This window comes from Barbus barbus (assembly GCF_936440315.1).
Source record: "Barbus barbus genome assembly, chromosome: 13".
Lineage (NCBI taxonomy): Eukaryota > Metazoa > Chordata > Actinopteri > Cypriniformes > Cyprinidae > Barbus > Barbus barbus.
Genome location: NC_136741.1, coordinates 20,290,322 through 20,297,229, shown reverse-complemented (window position 1 = coordinate 20,297,229; position 6,908 = coordinate 20,290,322).

The window sequence follows — 6,908 nt, the reverse complement described above, 5'->3', positions numbered from 1 at the left end:
ATTTTACTTTTATTTTACTATCACTGCATTAAAAAGTGCAATGTTAAAGAAATAGTTCACCCAAAAATGAAAATTTGGCTGAAAATTAACTTACCTTCAGGCCATTCAAGATCCTCTGCAGTGAATGGGTCCAGTCAGAATGAGAGTCCAAACAGCTGATAAAAACATCACAATAAGACATAAGTAATCCACATGACTCCAATCCATCATTTAAAGGGGTCATATGATGTTGCTAAAAAGAACATTAATTTGTGTATTTGGTGTAATGCTATGTGTTTATGTGGTTTAAGGTTAAAAAACACATTATTTTCCACATACTGTAGATTACATTATTATTGCTCCTCTATGCTCCACCTTTCTGAAATGTGTCGATTTTTACAAAGCTCATCGTTCTGAGAAGCAAGGTGTGTTCTGATTGGCCAGCTATCCAGTGGGTTGTGATTGGCCGAATACATCAAGCGTGTGATGGAAATGTTATGCCCCTTATCGCATTGTGATGCCATGTCCCAGCGCGACGAGACAAAAATAATAAAACCCATTATAAACGAGGAATTTGTTGCATCCAGTGGGGACATAATTACTGATTATAATGACTTACACTGTCTTTTTACGCGCTGTGTTGCATTGCGCCGCGTAAACATTACCATGTCTGCATTTGTGATCGGAGAAATGACAAACAACAAGCACTACTCTACACTGCTCAAAACTCACATTTGAATAGTCAGTGGCAAATTCTTTAAATCTGAAAACATACTTACAGGCTGTGTGTCAGAAGCGCCAGACTGTCCTTGCAAAGTTGGAATTGCCCCACTTTTTAGAAACAGCCTTTGTGCACAGCTGGCATTGTAGGCTACTCTCCCAGGTTCAGGAAATAGTCCTCCGTAAAATGCGCTGCACACACTCTAATATTTGGGTTGAACTGTTCTGGAACAATGTTGTAAATACAACTTAACCACCGATTTCTAGTTGTGTCCTCTTTTGGAAGCCCAAACAAAGTACTTTCGATTTCACAACGAAACACAGCATCTCCAGGACATGGCGCCGGCGGCAGCAACAATACAACAGTGAGAATAAAATTCACTCTTTCTTTGCGTACACATTTGGGCGGTGTTATGCAAATCATCCCACACAGTGACGTAGACATGTGGGGGCGTGTTTAAATGAGGCATTTTAGGAGGGTGTAGACGAGTCTTAACTTTTATAAAGACTATCTCTTTGGGATTGAGACGTTAGTCTTTGCAACTTTAGGGATCTTATCTATGCACGAACAGCTTGTAACACTCCAAAGAGAAAGGAAAACGTGAAATCGCATCATATGACCCCTTTTAATGTCTTGTCAAGTGAAAAGCTGTGTGTTTGTAAGAAAACAAATCCATCATTAAGGCATTTTACCTGTAAACCATTGCTTCTGGCCAAAATACGAGTCTGTAATCCATAATAACACTTAATCCGATGAAAACGTTAATTGATGGACTGGAGTCAAGTCAGTTACCTGTGGATTATTATGATTCTTTTATCAGATGTTTGGATTCTCATTCTGACGGCACCCCATTCACTGTAGAGGATCCATTGGTAATCTGTTCTGATATGGAGAAAAAAAAAAAAAAAAACAGCACGGCTTAAGGGTGAGTACATTTTCAGCAAATTTTCATTTTTGGGGTGAAAGTTTAAATTGAGTAGCCTACCTAAAAAAAACTACTGAGGTAATTTGTAAGATGCTCAAGGATAGAAATCCATTAAAAAATAAAATCTACATCTTCCTGCTTTTTACAGTGTGGCACAATATAATACTTTAGAATAAATAGGTGCAAATGACCACAGACAGACTGCAAATGTTATAAAATCTCTTCAGTACACAGATGTGATGCCCTTGGCTCATTTGGTTTCTTCCAAGGGCTATAGCCCAGATGGAATAATTAGATCTTCCACCTCTTCAGATCAGTGCTCCCTGAGCACAGTTTAAGACAGAGAGAACATCTGTTGGCCTGGGGCAAAGTCCTCCCTGGAGGCATCGCAAATAGATTCACGAGTCACAGACACATGCCTCCCTATCAAATCTGTGTTACCGTGAGAGAATGAGGGGAACCATTCAGGTGGGAGCTCAGGTTAATTACAATCTTTTCTCTTTGTTTAAGAATTCCTGTGTTCAAAGTTCCAAAATGAACTTTCTAAATATCACAGTTATCGCATTTGTCGGTGCTGATGTGGAGATCATGAGCAGTGAAAACCTGGGATTTAGGTGCAGCCAGGTATACAGCAATATTTGATCTTATTGGAATATTCAAATTTTATTAGATGCTTTTCACCAGATGAGCATCTGATTGCATGATCAAAAGAAAATATGAAGTGCAGCAACAAACTCAAACATCAGTGCATTTTCTCCCCGTTGTTAACAAAACTTTTACACTTGTTTTTCTGAATCTGAAAATATAAAAACATTAAAAATTGGATATTCTTTCCAGATGAATGACAATTTTTATTTGAAAATAGGTTGACATTTTTATATTAAGAAATTGCATTTATTTGTTAGGATCTTGCATGCATATTTATTTGACTGGTGACAGAGACTGAGCAAAAGAACATCTAGAGTTACTTCTCATATACAAAGGCAATGCTAAATGAATTATTGTATGAGATATTTATTATTAGTTTATCCATCCATCCATTCTCCAAGTTGAAGTTCATGAAATTAAAAGTTGCTTTAAGATTGATATCGATATGTAAATGTAGTTAATGATAGGCCTAAACAAAAAATAATCTGATAAATTTGAGTTTGCCTAATAAACATGATTTACATATTCTGCTGAATATGTAATTCTGCTCATTATTCACTTAATCCTGAAAATGTGGGGAAAAATCTATCTACCAAATGTATAGACATTGGCAATATAGCCTTGATAATTCTTAGTAAAAAGTTATTATTTAAATATCATTTGAGGAATCAATGTGTATATAAATTTATGATTATGAATTTTTGTTAGGTGTTCATCATGATTAATCACAGAAACCTTTATTTATTTATTTTTAAGGATGTCATAGGTAAGTCGTGGCCTAATGGTTAGAGAGTTGTACTCGTAATCCAGAGGACGGATTCAATAATGGCAGAGTAGAATTGTTTCAGCAGCTCCTGTGGCAGGTTGAACTTCCTCAGCTGGCGAAGGAAGTACAACCTCTGCTGGGCCTTTTTCACAATATAGTCAATGTGATTGTCCCACTTCAGGTCCTGGGAGATGTTGGTGCCCAGGAATCTGAATGACTCCACTGTTGTTACAGTGCTGTTCATGATGGTGAGTGGGGGGAGTGCAGGGTTTTTTTTCCTGAAGTCCACAATCATCTACACAGTTTTGAGCGTGTTCAGCTCCAGGTTGTTAAGGCTGCACCATACAGCCAGCTCCTTAACACGCACACACACACGCACACACACACGCACACACGCACGCACGCACACTCACACACACACAGACACACACACACAAAAAAAGGGGAAGTCGTGGCCTAATGGTTAGAGAGTCGGACTCGTAATCCAAAGGTTGCGGGTTCGAGTCTCGGGCCGGCAGGAATTGTAGGTGGGGGGAGTGAATGTCCAGCGCTCTCTCCACCCTCAATACCACGACTGAGGTGCCCTTGAGCAAGGCACCGAACCCCCAACTGCTCCCCGGGCAGCATAAATGGCTGCCCACTGCTCCGGGTGAACTGCTCCGGGTGTGTGTTCACTGCTGTGTGTGTGCACTGCTGTGTGTGTGCACGTTGGATGGGTTAAATGCAGAGCACGAATTCTGAGTATGGGTCACCATACTTGGCAGTATGTCACTTCACTTCACTTCACTTAACCTCCTGTCTTTAAGCACTAATTACGTCACTCGTCACCGTCCTGAATGAGGCCGATCAGTGTGGTGTTGTCTGCAAATTTCAGGAGCTTGACAGAGGGGTCTTTAGATGTGCAGTCGTTGGTGTAGAGGGAGAAGAGCAGTGGGGAGGGAACGCAGCCCTGAGGAGCTCCAGTGCTGATGGTACGAGTGCTGGATGTGGATTTAATAAAGCTTGGGGTGGGGTGAGGTGGGGACGAAGAGCTGAGACAGTTTATTCTGAAGGGTGTCCGTGATGATGGTGTTAAAAGCGGAGCTGAAGTCCACAAAGTCCACAACAACTTTTATCATATTTATTATATCATATTTAATGAAAAACATTAGTTCTCACATTAATTGATATGCTGTTGCCTGTATGCATGCATGAAGCAATGTGGATTTTTGTATATTCCTTAGTAGTCTTACATGCATGAAATAATGCTTTATTGAATCATATACCATAAGCATCGCTTTATCCACAATGGACAGTAAAGACCTTGTTTTTTTGTGAACAGAAAACATCATGATCATGCATAATAAATCATAAATCATGATGATGTGCTCACCTTAGTTAATGTCTTAATTAAGGTGTTGTTCATCCAGTCATGAATGAAAGACTTTGAACTCATGTTAGTTCCTGATGATTCATGAGAAATGCAAAGTAATGCATAATTCACACATTAATTTATGCATGAATTCATGGTAATTCATCTACCCTTACTGTAAAGTGTTACCAATATTACATTAAGAAATGTAAAGTAAAATATGATTTAAAATAGAATATGATCATGCGTGACAGAAAATTACAAACTAGGACTAAAAATATGCAACATTCCAGAAAACAAGTATCCTTTGTTCAAGGATGAATCGTTCTTATCCTGATAATTCTGTCATTTGGAGGACACGGAATCGTGGTCTGAAAAAGGAGGCTCACAAATGTAAACAATTTGGTTACAGCTGCCAGTATGGCCTACTTTCCCAATGACTTTCTTTAACTCTTATCATGTTAAAACAAATAGGATGGCACTTTCCATCCTGAGATCCTGAAATAGTTTCAGAATCAAACTGAAATATTCATAATATGCTGAATGTACTTTGTTCATTGTGTCGTGTGAAGACTTATCTCTTCATTAACATTAAAAAATGTTAGTGCTGCCCTGAGGTAAGACTTCCTCTGGATTGCACCTTCTCTATTGCCCGTTCTCATGGTGCAGCAGTGGGACACCCACTATCATCTTTATGAAGAGACCCAGCAAAAGGGTTTCATCCTGCACTACCCATTGGGATAGCTCTGTGGTGGTATAATTGCCCTAATGCAAGGCATTTTATCTATAAAAAGGAAAATGATACTTTCAACAACAAGCTCATTTTCCCCTCTGCATGTCTTCCACATCTCTGAGAAATTGCTTCCAGGCAATGGGGTGAAAGTGAATGACATCTATCCGAGCAGATGTAGAGATCTCAAGGCCAACTGATGCAGAAGATCCCTTGTCCTCATACAACCAGATTTTTGGTCTTTTATATCCTGAGTGTCATGTTGGGCGAGAGAAAGACCTTTGTGGCTGTTGACATCATAAGTTATTGATCCGAGGTGGGATTCCCTCAGGTACTATATCTTTCTGGGATATTAAACCTATCAAATGTTCCTCGTTCTGTGCAGAGCTTGAACAAGTTAGGTACAGCTGTCCTGATTCGACTTGTAGATCAATGAAGCGAGACGCTTGACTGCATTGGACTTCTGATGAAAGGAATAAACATAAAATATCACACACACACAGTTTGTTTAGTATAAAAACCATTACGCCTATGGAGAGTCACCATAAACCACAAAAACCAACGTGTGTGTGTGTGTATAAATTAATGAATGAATGAATTATAATTAATGTAATATCATGCAGTAAGGTACTTTGAGTAACAATGTTTTATCAGTAAGTTTACCCACCTGTAGAGTAACAAACATTACAATGCCCACAGAAAAAGCCTTTGTATTTTCATAACATTTGAGAGCAAATGACTGCCATGCCCATGTTCAGTGAAGTTCACGCTGGAGGCAGAGATAAGTTTTTTATTTTTTCACAGATAACACTGGAAATGACTTTTAAACATTATTGTTAGTTGTTTGTTGTGTAAGTTCTTTATTCAGAACTCCACTTTATACAGTGCATTCATATCTATATATCTACAAACAAACATTTCCTGTGTTTTTTGGCAAAAGGAGACAGAATTTAATGAATGTGCATATCCAAGTTGGCATACGTATTGTCGAGTATTGCTTCCATTTATTTATTTACAATATGACAGCCTTCAGTGCACGTTCCAGGTTAAGATAACTGTGAAAAAAAGGGGGAAGTCGTTAGATGGTTAGAGAGTTGGACTCGTAATCCAAAGGTTGCGGGTTTGAGTCTCCGGCCGGCAGGGATTGTAGGTGGGGGGAGTGAATGTACAGCGCTCTCTCCACCCTCAATACCACGACTGAGGTGCCCTTGAGCAAGGCACCGAACCCCCAACTGCTCCCCAGGCACCACAGCATAAATGGCTGCCCACTGCTCCGGGTGTGTGTTCACAGTGTGTTTGTGTTCACTGCTGTGTGTGTGCACGTTGGATGGGTTAAATGCAGAGCACAAATTCCGAGTATGGGTCACCATACTTGGCCGTATGTCACTTCACTTTCACTTTCACTTAAAACACGGTGACCAAGATCATCCACAAGAAAACACTTTTCTGGTAGGTCACGAACTGTGCTTCTCCTGTCATTTGACCAACAGCCCTGCAAAGATTCAGTGTTGGGGATGTTGTTTTTATTTATGCTTTTGAAATAATCATATTTGTGGAACAGTGTGTCAGCAGTGTAAAAGAACATTAAGATGACCTGAATTAGGGCACTTACAATAACCACACTTGTGAACATTACCATTACTGTGGACTTTCCTGCCTTTTTACATACACATGAATGCACAGTACACATTACATGAGCGGAGAGTGAACTGGATCGTGATTGGCCGAGAGGAGAGATGATGCTCTGCTTCCTGCTCTATATAAACTCCCTGTTCCCTCACTGCAGAC